The sequence below is a fragment of the Lemur catta genome, chromosome 10, assembly GCF_020740605.2.
Source record: "Lemur catta isolate mLemCat1 chromosome 10, mLemCat1.pri, whole genome shotgun sequence".
NCBI lineage: Eukaryota > Metazoa > Chordata > Mammalia > Primates > Lemuridae > Lemur > Lemur catta.
The window spans coordinates 60,057,166-60,079,080 of NC_059137.1; the positions used below are offsets into that span (position 1 = coordinate 60,057,166).

Sequence of the window (21,915 nt, forward strand, 5' to 3'; positions counted from 1 at the left end):
TGTCTCTTAAAAAAAAAAAAATTTAAACATGAAAAAAAAAGTCATACCTGAATTTTCTCTGTGCATTTTTTATTAAAATAGTAAGAAGAGTTGGAAAAAGACAGTTTTTAACTGTATAATTCTGAGACACCTCTCTCTCCCCCCGCCTTTCCTCTCCCTCTCCATTTCTCTCTCTCTCTCACCCGCTCTCTAGTCAGACAAATACACCTTCAATAATTTGGCCAAAATTTCATATTCATTGTGTTATTCCTGTATCTCCTGTATTTGTCAGTGAGCTTAGAGTCAAATTTAGTGCCCGATTCTAACCATTGTGGTATGTAATAGTTTTGGATTATGTCTTATTCTTATCCATTATTACCATATTTTCCACAAGGTTTAATCTAATAAGTTCATGAAGTATAAACCCCAAGTGAGTACAATTCTAGAAATTAACAATTTGCCTGAAATTTTATTTTATCAAATCAAACCTTAATATTAACTGTGTAACCATAATGTTTTGTAACAATCCAAAATTTTATAAAATGGCATCAGTATTCTTTTTATTATTACCATTTTTAAGTGTACAGTTCAGTAATGTAAGTATATTCACACTTTTGTAAAAGAAGTTTCCTGAACGTTTTTATCTTGCAAAACTGAAATTCTCTACCCATTAAATATTAACTTCCCCTTTCTCCCTCCCCTCAGACCCTGACAACCATCATTCTACTTTCTGTTTCTATGAATTTGACTAATTTAGCTATCTCATATAAGTGGAATCATACAGTATTTGTCTTTTTGTAACTGGCTTATTTCACTTAGCATAATGACCTCAAGATCTATAAATGTTGTAGCATGTGACAGGATATCCTTCCTTTTTAACACTGAATAATATTCCATTGTATGTATATAGCACATTTTGTTAATACATTCACCTGTCCATGGACATTTGAGTTGCTTCTACCTTTTGGCTATTGTGAGTAGTGCTTCTGTGAACATGTGTGTGCAAATATCTCTTTGAGACCTTACTTTCAATTCTTGTGAGTATATTCACAGAAGTGGGATTGCTGGATCATATGGTACTTCTATTTTGAATTTTTTTTTAGGAATTTACATACTGTTTTCCATAGTGGTTGCACCATTTTACAATCCCACCAACAGTACACAAGGGTTCTAATTTTTCTACGTCTTTTATAACACTTGTTATTTTCAGTTTTTTGTTTTTTTAATAGTAGCCATCCTAATGGGTATGAGGTGATATCTCATTGTGGGTTTGATTTGCATTTCTCTGATGTTTAGTGACACTGAGTATCTTTTAATATGCTTCTTGGCTATTTGTATGTATATCACCTTTGGAGAAATGTTACTATTGCCTTTGATACACTGTCACATCAAGAGGTCTGCACAAAAAGTCAAAGCTCGAGGCAGGAGGATCACTTAAGGTCTGGAGTTCAAGACCAGCCTCAGCAAGAGCAAGACCCATCTCTACTAAAAATAGAAAGAAAAAAAAATAGATGAGCGTGGTGGCACACACCTGTAGTCCCAGCTACTTGGGAGGCTGAGGCAGGAGGATAGCTTGAGCCCAGGAGTTTGAGGTTGCTGTGAGCTAGGCTGATGCCAGGGCACTCTAGCTCGGGCAACAGAGCAAGTCTCTGTCTCAAAAAAAAAAAAAAAGTCAAAGCTCAAGAGCAAATCTTTGAGTTTAAGTTTTGGAGGATAAGGAGGAGGGGATGGGTATATACACACCTAATGGGTGCAATGCACACTGTCAGGGGGATGGACAGCTTGAAGCTCTGACTTGGGTGGGGCAAAGGCAAAATATGTAACTTAAACATTTGTACCGCTGTAATATGCTGAAATAATATAAAATAAAAGTTTTGGAGGATATAATTTTAAATTCTCTATCAAGTTTGAATGTTATTCCTTATACATGAAGAGTTATAAGAATTTTACGAGTATGACATCTTAGAATGGGCTTTAAATATCATATAGTCCACTCTCTTGACCCAAAAGGAATATAAGTGGATTTCACAGCATAAATTTACATACATTTTAGACATAGAAATCATTTATAAAACCATTGAGTTGGTATAAAAGGAATATATATATGAAACTGAATACCCTATTTATTTGATTATAAGTACTTGAAAATAGATATGGAAAAATGGCTGCCAGATGTCCCCAAATGATATTAATTATTGTCCTTCATTTTAAAAAAGATATTAGAGGAACAACTATCAAAATATTTGCAATCATCTCTAGAAAGTATAATTTTGAATAGTTTTTATTTTCTTTTTTATTCTTAGTACTTTCTAATTTTTCTTTTGTAATCAGAAAAATATTAAATGTTATTTTAAAAATTATGTTACTTTGACATCAAGCAGATCAGTTTTCCCAAAGTGTGGTTACTCAGTCATCTGCTTCAGAATTACCTGGAGATACATTGAAAATGCAGATTCCTTGGCTAAGTCTCAGGCTTCCTGAATCAGAATTCCTTGATGGTATGGCCAAGAATTAGCATTTTTAACAAATACCCAGATGATTTTCATACATATGATAAGGTCAATAAAGAGTTCATTAGGAGTAAAAAGAAAGCGTCCCCTGTTTGTACTTTCCTTGTGTATGGTCTAGGACCTCTGTTCTCAGTCTCCCAACTCTCCTATCAGTACTTAAACAAGTCAGAAAGTGCACTGGATGTCTGGGAGGTATGGGCCTTATCCCTTCTCCAGCAAATCTGAATTTTCTTGATTTCCTAGTGAGAGAGCTGTCTGAAGGATGTAACTACTCTGCTATGGAAACCAGATAAGACCAAGTGGTTGAAGTGACCTTGGAGCATTCAGTAACAACCACCATGGGTAAGTTGACCCTGGCTACCTGCCCCTAGCTATCCTTAACAGTTTTTTACCTATAAAGTGGAGATGATAAAAATAGCGATTTTACCAGGTGGTTGTTTTTTAAAAATGCTAGAAACCAGGAGCTCAGATTAATCTGTGCCTTTAGCAGTATATTGTGGATTAGTTCCAAGTAAGAACTTTGTGTCTAATGATTGGTGCTATTACATAAATAATAATAGCTAGCATTTATTTAGTTATTATGTGATAGATACTGCTCTAAGCACTTTACATCATTTAATTTTTATCTTTTCAACAATTATATGAGATATTATTCTCCTCATGTGAGGGAAAACACATAGGTTTAGATCAGCCATGCATGTGGGTTAGAAAAGAAGTTGGCCATTACCTGTATATCCTTTGTCATTAAGCCCATGTCCTTCCACGATCAAGCAGATAAAAAACCAGTGTACCTGTTAATGTTACAAAGCAATGAGGAGTTATCCTGCTCTGTAACCCAAATCTCTGGTGAAAACACTCTTTGGCTAAAAGTTGGTGAACATATTGGGAATCTTCAAGACTCAAGGAATGGGGATTGGGTACTGAGATCCTATAAAGATTATCTCAAAATATTCTATTATTGCTCATACAGTTCCCTCTTGTGGCTGAAGTATTCAGTAGAAGGATTGTCTACTTATATCTTTATTACTCCCTCTGAATCTATAGATTTTATTTTTAAAGATGAGCATTTTAAAGTTTGTGCATCACAAATGCACTAATAACAATACCCCCAAGCAAAAGTCTCAAAAAACAACTTATTTCAAACTATTACATTAATAACAACCATATAATACATATTAAATATGATATCTAGTCCCAGGCAAAACGTGGTTAATACAGATATGAAGTTGAATATATAAAATCAAAGGCAGTCAGTAATTAAAATGTGTAAATGCAATAGCTAACACTTTACAATACCATTAACCCTAACAAGGCAAGATTTTCCCCATGCCCATGTTATTTCCTGAAAATATATTAGGCACCACTGGAAGTCCAGTTAATCAACAAAGACCATAAAGTCACAAGTTAAGAAACAATCCTTTAAGTGTAGTAAAGTTGGTATAAAAGAGCCTCATTCAGTTTAAGTTAGTATGAAATATGGTATATAGTATTATATTCAGGCCATATGGGTAAGTTATATATCCTCCAAGATTATATATATACTTTTTGTCTTTCATTTACTTATGACTGTTTCCTCAATGTTCTACGTATAACTTGTTGGCATTTCTCGTTTCATTACGCCAGTTATTAATGGTTGCATTTCCTGGGATCTCTTACTTCTTATTAGACTTTGGGCAAATACAGTATAAATCTAAAAAGAATTGAGCAAAGAGAACTTCTGAAAGAATCTCCACCCAATCCAGCAAAGAACCATCCAGTATGTCAATATTCAATAATCCTCCAAAACCTTTCTCTCCTGCCTCATGACACGTCACCTTCAAGAACAGAAAACCATCTATCAGAAACTGCTTCCTAGAGACTGCAACCCCATGCCCTCCTTCCAGCTCTGCAGCATCTCCTCCACCTGGGTTCTCCTGCTTCATAGGTCTGCCTTGCCTTTACTCTTTGTCTCACTTTGGGTTCCCCAGAAGTGGACCCTGAGAGAAGAATACATATGCAAGTAGCTTATTTGGGTGGTGATCCCAGAAAATGGGGGCAAGGGAAGTAAGACAAGAAGGGAAGGCAACCAGTAAAGGGAGTGTTTTCAAGCATGTTAGCACTGTGGGCAACAGGGGCTAAATCCCTCTGCAGAATTCTGGGTACCAGTGCAGAAACCATGCCTCTGAGTTATTCTACCAGAGAAGCAAAGGTGCTGGAGTATTTATACACCAACTCTTACCAATCACTAAAGGCTGCCCTTTACTAAAGGCATTGCATACACATACTCACAATTGGAGCTTCAGCCTCATAGAAAGTCATTAGGCAAGATGGTGCAGCTGCTGGCAGTTGGTAAAGGAGACATGGGCCAGGCACCAGCAATATCTGCTACACTGGTATCTAAGATCCCAATCTGGTACACTAAGACCCGTTATCAAAAGCCAGGGCTCACAAAATCGGCAAGAGGATCAAAGGCTCTGGAGACTGATTGGTTTCAAAGCTTAGGTTCTTAACCTCTCTAAGCCTCAAAATTCCACAGAGGATTGTTGTGGGGATTGAATGATGCAATTCAAGTAAAAGTGTCCAGTATTGTGGCTGGCACATAGTGCATATTCCCCAAAATGCTAGTTATTATGAACACCCAATTCCCTCACAGAGACATAAAGCTGAGCAGGACCTAACATGTTCTCTGCTTGGACAGGTTGCCCAGCAGACACCCAGATGTTCCAGTCTTGCTGCTACCACAGCATCTACACTGGCGTCAGTAAGCTGACCTGATGAAACTTCTGGGTTTCAGTTCCTTCAGCATGGCCAGATGGAGCCCTGAATTGTCATCAGTGGAAGAGGGGGGGTTGCCTCAAGCTGCATGGGGCTCTAAAGAGCCCAGGAGAATAGATAGATCTCCCAAGGAAGGAGTAGGTTCTAGGGCAGGCCCACCTGGTGGTCCATCTTACCGTCTTCACACTATTTGCCTACCCAGCCACTTAAAATTTTTTTATGTTTATGTGAAGAAATAAGGGAGAAAAGAACTAATACTTCTCCATAACAAGTTCCAACACAAAAACATAACTGCCCTTTCAATAAGCAAAAGTATTTTTGGAATTCCTTAGTTCAAATGAAATTACATGGTTCACATGCTCAAGGCATTTTTTGCCAACTGTTTTTCATTCTCAGTCAGTGAAGACCAGACTTCTGGAAAAACTCAAGCTTTCATTAAAGCTTAACCATAAGAATATAAAAGCTGGGTGGGTCCGCTTAGATTTTGCATTGTTGCTAAACATCTCTACTTAACTGACAGCAAAAACAGATTTGGGAAGAGGATGCAAAGGGCATGGAGATTCCTGTGAAACCACAGAAAAACGACAACAAAATAAAACTTGGGGAAGAAAATTGGTCATTCATATTTTCCAAAAAGCAAAACAAACAAACAAAAAAAAACCCCACTAATTTTTCAATACTTAATATGGTACCTGAAATAAATATATAGTCAATTTATTTCAGTACAATATATTTTCTAAATCGATCACTGATCATGAAGCTTATGATTGGGATTCCAAATTTTTAAAAATATGTAGCCACTAGTATTTATAGACCCCTAATAAAAATGTTGCCTTTCTTAATAAAAAGAAACACTTCTCCTCCAAAATCAGCACTGGAAGGAGAATCTCCACATGAGGAGAAATAGCCAGAGGTTGTATCCCTTTCACTTTCTCTCCACTGGCACTGTTCCTCTCTTTACTATTGGCCCAAGCCAAGTCAGTAGACTGGTTTGATCCCAAGAACACTCCCTAATAAACTTCCCTCACCCCAATCTCTGTCTCAGACTCACTCTGCTTACCTCAGAACCCAATTTGTGGCAGCTATCCACAGCCAAGAGGCACATACCTTGACCTTAAATCCTCAAGTCTAGACCCAAAAGAGTAAGAGCAGGAAAAAGTCAAAGCAGCCTATTGTCTGTATAAGGAATTGTCTTTGCTCAGTTGATTGGTGGTATTAATGATCACTCCTTTGCATGAGGAAGTTTGTCTCTTTTTTGAAGTTTCTGCATAATAGCCATATCAGAATATAACCCAAGAAGTACAATGTTCATAAAATTGTAAATTGTTGGGGCATTTTGTTATAAACTATCTTAGAAATAGAGTCAAAATCAGTAAAAAAGAAAAGGAGGAGTAAATATTCTCAGATAGAAATGAAAGAAGTCCTGATACATCTCACTTTGTAAAAAACACATTCCTGAAAAAGTTGGCAATGAATCATATTTTTGTATTAAACCATATTTTAAAGTCAGTAGTGGAACTCACCATTTAAAGATTTTTATGACAAATAGTTTTACAGAGAAAAAATTGCAAATTTAAATCACTACCTTCCAACTTGTTATTTTATGAAACTAGATTTTCACTCACTGAAATGATTTAAAATAAAGTAATTATTATTGAAAATCTAAAAACCACACCAAAACACCTAATATAAAGTTGCATTCAGCATTAATCAATTACTCTTGGCACAATGCTTTTAAATGGAGAAAAAAAATCATATCAAGTGACATATTGCTGTAATGTTCTCGAGATTAGCCAAATTCATTCTCAGTACTGGAACTTTGTTGTATTATTTTATTGCTCAAAATAAATGGCATTGGCAAAGATTTATCATTGTCTCCCTAAAATAATTTTAATTCCAATGCTACATTTTGGTAATGGATTTAACATTCATCCTGTGTGAGTGGCCAAGAACAGAGAAATGAAAATAGGAACTTCCTTATCCTCTTCTGCCAAAGAGTGTTTTCTTTTTCCCCCAGATTAGCAGTAACAGAGTAACTGTGGATTATGGTTACCAATTGGTACCAAATTTGGATAAGGCATTGAGAACTTGGCCTTAGCTCAAACCCAACAAGTCACCTTTAAATAAAATGAACATTTGGATGCTGTGCTCAAATTTAGGCAAGATTATATTATAATGATTCTGGGGAAAATCAATCTTAAGATCACAACTATTTGCAGTGGAATGAGGAGTTTCCTTTGGAGAATAATAAATTAGAACTGTTATTGCAAAGCTACCCTTTTATAATTTATTAATATTAGAGTCAGCAGGCACAAGTACATGAGTCAGGAATATTCCTTGAAGAGGAAGCATAGCCTACACCTGGATCCAAAATACTAACATGCACTCTCCTGAGAAGAGTTTCAGATGCATAAGGATTTAAAACAAAAAAAACCAGTCTTCTCAGTTAAAAGTTACTTCAATTCTCTGGGCCTCTTAGACTTCTCATATGAGAATAGATCACATGGACTGCAAGAGACATTTTGTGCCTGATTTGGAAGATAGAAGTGATGGAGTGGCCATATTTTCTAATACTCAGGTGGTATGGGCCAGGCCCATAGCTCCTCCAACTCCTTCTAGATCTTCTGCTTCAGCCTCTCCCACTCTACATCCTGACTGCCTGTCCCGTGGACTTTAGCTCCAGCACCAGACATAGAGACAAAAGCCTCATGTAGATAGTATAACCAACTCCCACAACTGTATACCGTCAAATTATATAAGAAAAATCCCCTCTGATGTCTTTCTCTTGGTGGTTCTACTTCTCTGAACAAACCCTGACTGACACATGTGGGTGGTTTTTCTTTAACAAAAAGTGCTATTTTAAATATTCATATTCATGTTTTCTAGTGTTCTTGTGCAAGAATTCCTCTACAAAATATACCTGAGAGTGCATATTCCTGGATTGTACGTCATACAAATGTTCAATATTGTACGATAATGCCAAATTGTATTCCAGGGTGGTTGTGCCACCAGCATAGTTTAAGAGTTCTCCTTTATCCATGCCTTTGCAAATACTTAAGGTAGTATTATTTCTTTTTTTTAATTTTTAAATTTTTTTAAGAGATGGGGGATCTCCTTGTGTTGCCCAGGCTGGACTCAAACTCCTGGGCTCAAGCCATACTCTCACCTCAGCCTCCTGAGTAGCTAGGACTACAGGCATGTACCACTGTGACTGGCAGTAATACATCTTAATTTAGTTTATCTGAACAGTATAATATGGTTTCTTATTGTAATGTTAATTTACATTTATAAGGTAAAGAATCTTTTCATATTTTCATTCTTCATATTTTTCTCTTTTGCAAAATGACTATTACCCATTTTTGTAGCATTGTTTGTTATTTAATTATTGATATACTGAAAGAGTTATTTATATATTCTGGAAATCCTTTAGAGATATATGCAGTGGTATGCTGGAGCTGGCTTGTACATCTCAGCAGAGAAATTTTGTGTCTCTTTTCCTAACTTTGTGTTTAGCAATATCATGTTGGTGGCTTGAAATAATAAGCCTTTCCACCATGGAACGTCATCAAACCCAACAAATCATGGTTCCTCCCCCACCCTGAAAGCTGGTTTTTAAACATCTACCGGTGGTGTACCTATAGTTATATATGTTGCAAATATCTACCATGGTTTGTGGCTTGTCCACAAATTCTTTTGTGGAGTATGAAGAACAGAAATTCTTAATTTTAATATAGTCCAACTTGTTAATCTTTTCAGTTTTAGGTAAGCTTTTTTCAAATGTCTTGTGTGTTTTCAACTCTAGATAAGGTTTTTTGTGCCTTCTTTTCTACCCCAAGAACATAAACACATCACCCTATATTTTCTTCTAGACATTTAAAACACCAGCTTCCACATCAAAGGCTAGAGTACATCTAGAATTGACTTCTTATGTATTGTGTGAGCTAGGAATCCAATTTCATCTTGCCCCATATTGTCCCCGCAGCACTTATTGACTAATCTTTCCTTCCTACAATATGTACAGTATCATGGTTGTTATACACTATGTCCATATATGTGCGGATCTGTTTCCAGAATCTCTACTATTCTATTAATCCATTTGTCTATTGCAGCATCAATACCACACTCTATTCATTATTTTAACTTTATAATTAATGTCTTCAAATATGATATGGCAACACTTCCTACTTCATTTTTCTCCAAAAGAGTCTTTGTTATATTTTTGACCTTTGTTCATCCATACAAGTTTTAGAATCAGCTTGTCAGTTTCTTGTGGAAAAATACAGTGGGGTTTGGAATTAAATTTCATTGAATCTACATATCAAGTTGGGAAGAACTGGTAACTTTACAATAAAAGTCTTCCTACTGAAGATTCTTCTTTTATTTATTTCTGTAATCTTATTTGATGTTTATCAAATAGAGTTTTAGAAATTATTCCATATAGGTCTTGTATAACTTCATTAGATGCAACTTGTGCTTTTTTTGTTGTTAGGGTAAACTACATTTCTTTTTTCAAAATTATATTTTCTGACTGTTGCTGATGCTTAGAAATATATTTGGTGTGTACATTGGTCTTCTATTCATCCATGTTGGTAAACTCTGTTATTATTTCTAATAATTTGCGTGTAGATTTCTTTAGGACTTTCTATGTAGATAATTATAAATTATATCTTTATGAATAAAGACTATTCCAATACTTCTACATTTTGCTCCTTTTTCCAATCTTTGTACTTTGTTATTTCTTTTTCTTGTCTTAATGCAATTGTTAGAAAATCCAATATAATGTTGAGTAGAAGTAAATAGGACTTATTTGTTTTGTTCCTGATTTTAAAAGGTCTGCTTCTCATTATTTGTTGCATCTTTCAAGATTATCATATATTTTTCTCCTTTAATCTGTTAATGTAGTGAATTATATTTATATTAGCTGACCTCGCATTTCTGGATAAACTCAACTTGTTTATGCCATATTTTTGAAACAAAGTATTTGAAATAAACTTCTAAGTTTGTTTTATTAGCATTTTATTTGAATTTGAAGCTATATTTATGATTGAGAATGGTCCAAAAAGTTTCTTTATGGTACTGTTTTTCTTTAGTTTTGATATCAAGTTTATATTCATATCATAGAATAAGTTGTGTCACAGTCCCTCTTTTTCTGTTTTCTGAGACAGTTTTAAAGATTGGAATAATTTCTTCCTTGAAAGCCTGGTATAAGTCATTTGTAAAAATATCTGAACTAAATGTTTTCTTTTTGGGAAGATTTAAATACATTGATTTTATTTCTTTAGTAATTATAACACAATTCAGGTTATCTATTTTTGAGTATGTTTTTGTAAATCATATTTTTGTAGGAATTTGTTCGTTTCACCTAAGTTTTCAAATGTTTGGCCTAAATTGATTCAAAGTAGCTCATTTTTGAAAACACTTTGCCTGGTCTTTGATTATGCCCCTTTCAATCCTAATATTGCTTATTTGTGCTTTCTCTTTTTTTTCCTGCTCAATCTCAGGAGATATTTCTTTATTTATAAAAGAAAACTTTTAATTGTGTGGATTCTCTCTTTTGTATATTTGTTTACTTTTTCCTGAAGTTCTACTTTTGTCTTATTATCTACTTTCTTCTACTTTGGTTTTCTTTATTTTTTTTTTTTCTATTGGTTTTTTCCCCTAATTTCTTAAGTTGAACACATAGCTCACTACTTTTCAACTTTTCTTCTTTTCTAAAATTAGCATTTAAATTAATATTAATAAATTTCCCTTAAAGAACCACTTTAACTGCATTATACAGAACATAGTAGGTTGTATTTTCATTATCATTCAGTTTTTAGTATTTTTAAATTTCCACTATCACTTTTTGTCTCTCTCTCTCTTTTTTTTTTTTTTAATTTTGAGACTAGAGTCTTGCTCTGTCACCCAGGCTAGAGTACAATGGCATCATCATAGCTTACTGCAACCTCAAACTCTTGGGCTCAAGTGACTCTCTTGCCTTAGCCTCCCAAGTAGCTGGGACTACAGGCACCTACCACCACACCTAGCTAATTTTTCTATTTTTCATAGAGATATGGTCTTGCTCTTGCTCAGGCTGGTCTCGAACTCCTGGCCTCAAGTAATCCTCCCACTTTGGCCTCCCAGAGTGTTAGGATTACAGGCATGAGCCACCATGCCTCGCCCATTTTTTCTTTTACACATGAATTATTTATAAGTGTGTTCCCCTATTTTCAGATATATAGGGACTTTTGTTATTCCCTTCCAACTTAATTACTTCATGGACAGGGAATGAGGATTGCGTACTAATTTGTTATAATTTGTTGAGACTTGGTTTATGGTCTAATAAATGGACAATTTTTGTAATTGCTTCATGAATATTTGAGAAAAATAAGTGCATTCTCCAGCTGTTGGATGTAGGATTTTTTTATCTGTCCATTTGTGTTATTAATTGTGCTATTCAAATCTTCTATATTTTTAATATTTTTGCTCTGAATGGTCTATCAGTAATTGAGAGAGATACATAGAAATCTCTCATTTCAGTATTTAGATTTGACAATTTCTCATGTGGTTACATAAATATTCGCTTTATATATTTAAAACCATTTTACTAGATATAAAACTTTGAAATTATTATGTCTCTGACAAAGGGAGCCTGTTTTTATTAGCAGTGGCACCTCTCTATTTCTAATGGTAATTATTGTCCTAAAGTCTATTTTGTGGGATGTTTAATATACACTCCAGATTTTTTTTGTTAGTATTAATATTTGCTTGTTATATCTTTCAACCTTTTTGTGTCTTAAGTTTTTCTTTTGAAAGAACATGCAGTTGGAGGTTTTTTTCCAATCTGTCTTTTAACTATAAAGTTTAGTCCATTTATATTTATTATAATTATTAATATATCTAGACTTTTTCTACCATCCTACTTTAATTTCTATTTGTCCTACTTTTATTATGCTTCTTTTTTCTCCTTTCTTGCTCTCTTTTCAATTAGTTATGGTGAGTTTTTGTTTGTTTCCCTTTTCCATCTTTGTCTCTTCTAGTTTAGAAGTTATTTAAACTTTTATTATCTGAAAAATTGACTATAACAACTTAGACAAAGTTTTACCCAAGATTTCCTATCTAAATAAAAAACCTGCTATACTGAATTTACATTCCTGTGCTAGCAAAGACATTTAAATTTCATATAAGCCCAGGTGAGAAGATGTAGACTCCACTGCAAGCATATCTTAGCTGTTTTCTAACAAGCCCACATCTTGTGCTCCCATTATTTAAATAGGTGTGGATTTGTACTTTTCACATTATTAAAATGGAAAAGCTTCTTAGAGAGCAGAAAATTTCATGGAGAAAGTAAGTGAACATAAAAGATTCAGACATTCATGAACACCAGACATTTACCATTGTACTCACTCCTTTACCAGCTCACTCTTTCCTAATATAATGCAACCATTCCTCACCAAATGAAAGCACACCAACCTTCCCACAAAAAGAAGATCCAAAGTCCCCTTATTCATCTTCAGGTGATCTTCATTTCTCTTTTGGCTTAGTCACATTCACCTTTGATATCCTATAATTGAAATATTGAAATATAAGGTTAATTCTGTTAACATATAATCATACAGTGAAATATATAGCAGTGAAAATGAAGTACAACATGCAACAATATTGTTATATCTTACAGACAATGTTAAGTAAAAAAAATAATCTACAGGTGAATATGTACAGTACAATTCCATTAGTGTAAGCCTAAAAGCACACAAGGGTAGAAGTAGGGCATGTAATACAGCCCACATTCTATTTGCCAAGCAATGAGCCCTGGTTTCTGGTTGTATCCAACCCAAATGAGGGGAGCTTTTTTCTAATTTGCACAAAGACTCTGAATGGGATAGCTATGACTTTGGGTAGATGTAAAGGTATTTGCAGTGTTCTAATTCTCACATTTGGTGAGGGGTTCACAGTTTTTAATTTTATAATTCTGCCACCCCAGACCTATCATCCATAATTTGCTTCCCTAGAGTTGTCAGTGATTGTTAACAATTGCTTGTATATCCTTCCAAAGAGGTTCAATGCTTTGCAAGCATAGATAAATGTATATTTATTCTTTTGTATAAAACACAGTGGAAGCATTCTATAATATTGTATTGGATCTTTTTTGCTACCTAACTATATATCTTAGAATTGTTCTATTGTCACAAATATAGATATGCCCCATTTTTAAAGTGACTGCTCAGAATTCCATTTTATGTTATGTGTGGTAATCTATTTAACCAGTCCTCTATTTATGATACATTTCAGTTGTTTCCCATCTTTTGCTTTTATGAATAATGCTACAGTGAGCATTCCTTTACAGGCATTTTTGCCCACATGTGTGGTTATGTGCGTAGGATAAATTCCTAGGAGTGTAATCACTGGGCCAAACAGAATGTGTTTTGACACATATTGCCAGATTATTCTTAAATGCCATTACACCAATTTATATCCTCGTTAATACAGGGAGTGCTCATTTTGTTCCATAGAAATATCATACTTTTTGATGATTGTTAATTTGATAAGTTAAAAGGAATTTTCTATCATTGTATTAATTTTCTATTAAGAAAAGAAGATGAAAAAGTTATTTAAAAAATCTTCAGGGGTTCAAAGGAAGAGGAACCATCTGTTTGGGAATAAGGAAATTCTCAGAGGAGATAGCCCTTAAGCAGGGGCTGGAGTAGTAGGCAGAACTATGACAACTGAGATGGAAGCAAGGAGCAAGCGTTTAAGGCAGGAGTGTGGCATGAGCAAGGGCACAGAGGGTGGAAAACTGCTTTACAAGTAACCTAGTTTGTCTAAAGCAGAGCAAGCACATCCTGTGTAGTGAGGGAACTATACCCAATCGTTTAAGCAGAGGCTCCAGCCCTGGCTACCCATTACAACCACTAGGGAGCTTTAAAAAATACATTGATCCAAGTCCCTCCTCAGACCAATTAAATTAGAGTCTCCAGTGGGAACTTTCTCCCCAGGGGATATTATTTTGTATCCAGGCTTGAGAATCACTGCATTAAGGACAAATGAACAGGGGTGTGACAAGCCCAAAAGTCAGCTGACAGAAGATTTACAGTCCTAGGTCACATGCTGCTGACTTCTAACTTATTTAACAGTTTGAAATATGGAAAAAAGGTGGATAATTACTCAGTTCAAAATTGAATTTAGGTAAATTTCCTCTGGTGTTTAAAATGATAACAAATATTCTATGTCTCAAAATAATTTTCTTTTACTTTTAAGGGTTAAGATCTTTCACCAAGCGGGTATAATTCACAGTGAAAACTGCTTACACACCAGTGATCTGAGATAGAGGCCGCCTGACTGCCCCAGAATTCCCCTAGAATGAGGTGGTACTCGGAACTCGGTCAAGCATCGCCTTGACACTAGATGGAGCCATGGATTGTGATTTGGTGCAAAACCGACACTTCAAAGCAATATAGATAGAATTTGAAGAGGGGAAGAGACTCAGAAAATATGTATTCTAATCCCTCATTTACATTTTATTTTTTAATTTCTTTTTTTTGGTGTGCAAAATTGCCTACTTTTCAAATAAGTCATTTATTTAAATAGTGCTAAATTTACAAAGTGAAAAGTCTTTGCAGTCTGTGCAGTGGATATTCTCTGTACACCCAGATCAACTCTCCACCCTGCCTTGGCTCCAAGAAGCTCATCTCTAAGGATGCACTGACAATGTCCTCTGCCCTTGGGTTTCTAACAGGGTTTGCCCACCAGGCAGCACTGGCAAGAGATCCATGGGCAGAAAGAAAATTGAGTTAGGGTATTTATTTCCCCAGAATCTTCCCTGCTGGGCTGTGGGTCAACAGAGGCTAGGTTCACCTAGGAAAGGCTATGCCTTCTGTCCATTAGCCCCTTCTGTACCTACAGCTTTCTCTGGGTACTTACTCCCCTTATTCCTTAGAGCCTAGGTATGGTAATGCTTCCACTCTGTAGCTTGCCCAGCTGCAAAGGTGTCACCATGCTTTGTTGGGGGTCTTCACCCTGCCCACACTTTTGTAAATAATTCTGTCATTAAACTCTCCTCAACTCTGCCATTTAATTGTATATGTGTTTCTTGCTTGGATCCTAACTGGTACAGTCTCCATCCTCACTTCTGTTCCATACCCACCCAGTTCTCCTCCTGAAGCAATCAATTCTAGAGTTTTCCTATATTTAGGTACATATGAGCATAAAGGAATATATGTATTCCTCTTATCCTTATTTACTCAAATTATAGCTTATTATATGCCTAGTTCTGCACTGTGGTTTTATTTTTATCACATAACAATATATCCTAGAGATCACTCTATAGCAGTATATAGGGATCTTCCTTATTCCTTTTTAAAGCTGCATTACATTACATTCTATTTTATAGTTGTATTAATACAATCGTTTTTTAGCCAGCCTCTTATAAGTAGATATTTAGGTTGTTTCTAGTTATTTGCTATTACAAACATTATTAAGAATAACCTTGTATGTACGTCATTTCTCCTTATTTTATGACAAAAATGAAACAGAAAGAGATTAAGCAAATTGCATAAGGCTAATTCTTGGCAGAACCCTGTCATCATAGTCATCAATGAGTAGGATGAGACTGAAGTGACCTGCACAGTCATCAATTGTGAGACTGCAGTGATCTGAATCTTGCTGAGGGTCCCCCCCCCAAATTTACTGCACATTTCCACTCTTCTCAAATTTCCATCCCTATGCATTCATTCCCAGATTAATGGTTACAAGCATGGACTCTAGAGCCACAAAGCTAAGTTGTATTCCCCACTCCATTACGTATTAGCTGTGTGATCTTGAGTAAGTCATAGCCTCTCAGTGCCTCAGTTTCCTCATCCATAAAATGGTTCCTATCTCATGGTGTTGCTGAGAGCATGAAATGCTCTCAAAACAGTGCCTGGCATGTATTAAGGACCTGATAAGCACTGGCTCTTAATAGTAGTTTTATTATCATTTCTTTGGCTTGAGGCTGTGCTCCTCTGTTAGCATTCAAACACAACATGGGAGAGCTAACTGGTGTCTCATCAATAATTTACATTTTATGTCAGTAAGATTATCAGATCATTTCTTTCTTCATTTCAAAATATTAAGGGGGTACAGATGTTTTAGGCTGCATGGATTGCTTTTGTAATGCTTGAGTCCTGGTTATAGGTGTGCCCATCACCCAAATAGTGTTCATTGTACCCGTCAGGTAGATTTTTTTGTCCCTCCCCTCCTTCCCCTGCCCCCTGGTTGATTTGCACTGCGTTTTACCTCCCTCTGTACACATGTGTGTTCATTGGTTAGTTCCAATTTAATAGTGAGTACTTGTGGTGTTTGTTTATCCATTCTTGAGATACTTCATTTAAGATAATGGTCTCCAGTTCCATCCAGATTGTTGCAAAAGGTATTAATTCACTTTTTTGTAATGGCTGAGTATACTCCATGGTATACATATACCACATTTTATTAATCCACTCATGTATTGATGGGCACTTGGGTTGTTTCCACATCTTTGCAATTGTGAATTGTGCTACAAAAAACATTCAAGTACAGCTGTCTTTTTGTTGAAAAGTCTTCTTTTCCTTTGTGTAGATACCCAATAATGGGATTGCTGGATCAAATGGTAGTTCTACTTTTAGTCCTTTGAGGAATCTCCATACTGTTTTCCATAGGGGTTGTACTAATTTGCAGTCCCACCAACAGTAGATAAGTGTTCTTTTCTCTCTGCATCCATGCCAGCATCTATTGTTTTTGGACTTTTTAATAAAAGCCATTATACTGGGGTAAGATGATATCTCATTGTGGTTTTAATTTGCATTTCCCTGATAATTAGTGACATGGAGCATTTTTTTATATGTTTATTGGCCATTTGTCTTAAGCAAAAAGAATAAATCTGGAGGCATCACATTATCAGACTTCAAACTATACTAAAATGCTATAGTAACCAAAACAGCATGGTATTGGTACAAAAATAGAGACATAGACCAATGGAACAGAACAAAGAACCCAGATATAAAACCATCTACCTACAACTAACTGATCTTTGACAAAACAGACAACAACATACACTGAGGAAAAGAAGACCTATTCAATAAATGGTGCTGGGAAAATTGGATAGCCACATTCAGAAGAATGAAACAGGACCCCTACCGCTCACAAAGATTAATCCAAGATGGATAAAATACTTAAATCTAAGCATGAAACCATAAGAATTCTAGAGGAAAATGTGGGAAAAACTCTTCTAGATATCAGCCTAGGCAAAGAATTTATGACTTAGACCCCAATGGCAATCATGGCAACAACAAAAACAAAAGAACTAATAAATTGGATTTGATTAAACTAAAAACCTTCTGCACAGCCAAGAAAACAATCAACAGAGCAAATAGACAACCTACAGAATGGGAGACAATATTTGCATGCTATACATCTGATAAAGAGCTAATATCCAGAATTTACAAAGAACTCAAGCAAATCAGCAAGAAAAAACCAAACAACTGTATTAAAAAATGCTCAAAAGACATGAGCAGAAGCTTCTCCACAGATAACTTAAGAGCAAATTAGGTCAGAAAATTAGGGAACTGGATACTTGAAATGAGTCCTGACTGAAAAGGGAGTTTCTAAAGATAACTTTACCCATTTCACAATTTTATTTTGATTTTCTTGTTCACATGCACTTAAAACAGCCAGACCTACAAATCCATCTGTCTGCTGGATACCCTCCCCAGATGTCTTACAGTTCCCAAAATGGACTCACTGTCCACCATCATCCACTACAAAACCAAACCCTGTCTTCTTCTCACAGGTCCACATCACATTCAAGTGGATCAAAATGTGGTATATGTATACCATGGAATAGTACTCAGCCACAAAAAACAATAGTGAACTAACACCTCTTGTACTATCCTAGATGGAACTAGAGCCCATTCTACTAATTGAAGTATCACAAGAATGGAAAAACAAGCACCACATGTACTTGCCATCAAATTGGTACTAACCGATCAACACTAAGGTGCTCGCATGGTAGTCATATTCACTGGGTGCTGGTTAGGTGGAACGGGGGTGGTGGGGGTGGGTAAACTCACAACTAATGGATGTGGAGTGCACCGTATGGGGGAAGGGCACGCTTGTAGCCCTGGCTTGGGCAGGGCAAAGGCATTATATGTAACCAAAATGTTTGTAACCCCATAATATTCTGAAATAAAATTTAAAAAACCAAAATAAGACAAATGATATATGCACCAAGGTGTTCATTACACTGTTACTGTTAATAATAAAATGTGGACAATCTAAGTGTTCACTGTCAGAGGACTGTTTTAATTAACCATGATAAATCAACAGTTGAATTATTATGCAGCCAATAAAATATAAATTATGAAGAAAAAAATATCAAAGAATTATCCTTGACTGGCCTCTTCCATATCCTTGATACCAAACTTGTTATCAAGAGCTGTAAATTATTTCTTCATAATAGTTTTCAACTTCATCCCCATCCCTTTTTTTTCTCTCCTCTGAGACTGCCTTAAATCAGACTCTAGTTATTTCTGTGGGCCATTGCAGAACTTTAGTCTTTTCCCTGTCTCACTCCCTCTCTTGCTCTCCCACCTCCTTCTCTCTATAAATATGTATTGAATGACTATAAGTTATGTGGCCTTGAGCTGGCACAGGGATGCAAAATGAATAATGCAGAAGGTTCCTAAATTTAATTCTACCCTTAACCCAATTCTAATCCTCAATTCATGAAATTTTTACTCTAGAGAGAAAGACATTAAACATATAGTTATACACATAATTAGTTCAGGGTAATAGGAATCTTGTTTACTGCTATAGGCTCCCCCTGACAGAAAGAGATTATAAACTCTGACTTTGTGTCTGGGTAGTGAGGGCTTCCTAGCTTCAGGGATGCATTACAACCTTTGCTTTAGAAAGTCTCTGGGATGATGAGAACTGGAGTTTTGGAGGGGAAGAGGAAAGGAAGTGGCCTGACCTAAGGAGAAAGAGAATGCTTGAGATTTGGCATGGGTAGGGATTTGGGATCTGGTCGTACAGTTCTCCAAAGAAGATGAGACTTCTGGTGGGGGAGGTGTAAGTAGATACCTGTGGTGGACTGGCTGAGTGCATTGTCCCTAAGAGCAGTGGCAAGAATTCCTTGTGGAATATGATGACAGGGTCTTTGTGGAACAGTTCTGCAGTCTGCCAAGGGCAATGGGACCTAACAGATGCTGAAGGACCAGCCAGTGACAGATAGCAGCATAATAGCTAAGGACCAAAGACCAGCAGTCCTGAGTACTTAAAAATAATACACTGGGGGCCAGGTGTGGTGGCTCATGCCTGTAATCCTAGCACTTTGGGAGGCTGAGGCTTGAGGATCACTTGAGGCTAGGAGTTCGAGACCAGCCTGGGCAACATAGTGAGACCCTGTCTCCACACACACACACAAAAATTAGTTGGGCATGGTGGCTTGCACCTGTAGTTCCAACTACTGGGGAGACTGAGTTGGGTGGAGCACTTCAGCTGAGGAGTTTGAGGCTGCAGTGAGCTATGATTGGGCTACTGCACTCTATCTAGCCTGGGCAACAGAGCAAGACCCTGACTCTTAAAAAATAACAATACATTGGTACACTTAAAAATGTAATAAAGTACAAATAAAATTCAGGAAACATAAAAGCAGAAAACATTACAAGTTTCCATAACCCAAAGGCAATGATTCTAGGCATTTTCATGTTTTTGCTTCTAGTTTTTCTAGAGAAAGGAGGTGTGGCAGTTATATCAAAAACATTTTCAGTAGAACATGAATTATATGGTAAGTGTATTTTTATATTTTACTATTTTTTATTATATAGAAAGCATGTCCCTACATCATCATTCCTCAGAAATGGAATTTCAATGGCAACATGTAGTCTGTTGAATATAAGTTATAGTTTTTCCTCTGTTGTATCAGTCAAAGTAGACTAGATCATGCCGCAATAATAAACAACTCCAATATAATAAAGAAAGGTATATTTTTGCTCATGTTCCATGTACGTTGAGAGTTAGCAGGGGGCTCTGTTAATTTGCATTACTCAGAGACCAAGGCTGATGTAGAAATCACTGCCTAGAATGTTGCTGGTCACCATGCCAGATGGAAAAAGAAAACAAGGCAAAGCACATGCTAGCTCTTACATCTTCCACCCAGAACTAACACACATCACTTATTCTTACATTTAATTGACCAAAGCGAGTTACATGACCACACCTAACTACAAATTAATTGCAGAGAAGTGCAATCCTATCATGTGCACAAAGGCAGGAGATCCCAGAAATGGTGAAACAATGCTAACGACCACCACATCCACCCTGGTACTGTGTAAGCTCTAGGGCCCTGGAATGACCCACTGGGTAGGTGTTGGGGGAGTAATTGCAGTTTCCTCTGTGTAAGGCAATAAGAAATGCTGCCTTCACATGAGTCTTATTCCATAAGCTATTTTTAATAAAGCCAGACAGTCTGGCTAATTTCTATTCTTTAAAAAAAAATAAGCCAAAAAGGAATTATTTTTTTAAAGTCACAAATAGTCGTGTTATCCTGAGCACCCCACATTCTGGGTCATGGTCTCCTTATCTGCAAAATGTGGGAAATGATGTTGAATTCCTGTTCCAGCTCTACTATTTCAAGGTTTTCTGTTGTCCCATCCAAAGAACAGAATTGTTGATAGGATGGCTTGAGGGTTTCTTTCTTTGCTTTAATTATATCAGTTGCACTCCCAGCAGAGAAAGTGAAAGCTGATGAGGTCTATCTACATCAGCAAGTAGCAGAGTTTTTATAATTCATGCTGATTTCTGTAACCTCCTCCTGTAGATGACACATTCACTTAGCAGTAAAGCCAAGGCGAGAAATGCTGTATTGGGAGCACATGACCTGTCTTTGTTTGAGGCAGATCATGTGAAATTGACACCCAGAAGAGATCTCACCTGTGGCTGGTGACAGTGGAAGGAGGAGGAAGGACACCCTTCAACAACCTAAGAGACTCCCCATGCTAAATGAACAGGAAAACTCCCCTTCCTCCCTCTAGTAACGTGAACAGAATGTTAGTTTCTACCAGGCTGCTTCAGATGGGGAGTGAACAAGGCTTTGTTGACAAATAGCCAGTTTTCCCATGAACCTTCGGTAAGGGAGTTGTTAGAGAATACGCTTTATTGAATTTGGCATTCAATTACTGAAGTTGATATACTGAGGGAGAAGCGTTGGTAATGTAATTTTTCAACTGGGGGGATAGATTGCTAGATGAGACAGTCAAGTATATTAGAGGTATGGACTCTGGAGACCGACTGCCAAGCTCCTATCATGGCTTTGCTACTTACTAGCTCTGCAACTTTGGGCAAATTGCTCTCTGTGCCTCATATGTAAAACGGGGACAATAATGGTCTCTAGCTCATAGGAGGATTAGTTATGAAGTTTAAGTGAGTTAATATTTGTAAAGCACATAGAATGGTGCCTGACGCATGGTAAGAACTTTATAAAAAGTGTTAGTTGTTGCAATTACAAGCCAAGGCACACATATTGACTTGAACATTTTTAATGCTTAAAATCAGGCTTCAGAACTCAGCTTCAGAGCAGTTCCATGCCACACAGTAAGAAGTTCAGGAGCTTATTATGTGGTCATCAGAAAGAGTTAGATCATTTCAGATCTATTCTGAGAACCAGGTTAAAGAAGTT

At 36.3% G+C, this 21,915-nt stretch overlaps 1 long non-coding RNA gene across 1 annotated transcript in view; it reads left to right on the forward strand.

Annotated features, from left to right (window-relative positions):
• LOC123646667 overlaps positions 1–20,020 on the forward strand; it is a 28,621-nt gene extending 8,601 nt beyond the window's left edge. Inside the window, exons 2-3 of the long non-coding RNA XR_006737965.1 lie at positions 2,733–2,831; positions 19,960–20,020. This is a non-coding gene — a long non-coding RNA (uncharacterized LOC123646667). The remainder of the gene's footprint in view (positions 1–2,732; positions 2,832–19,959) is intronic.
• Positions 20,021–21,915: the final 1,895 nt, after the last annotated feature.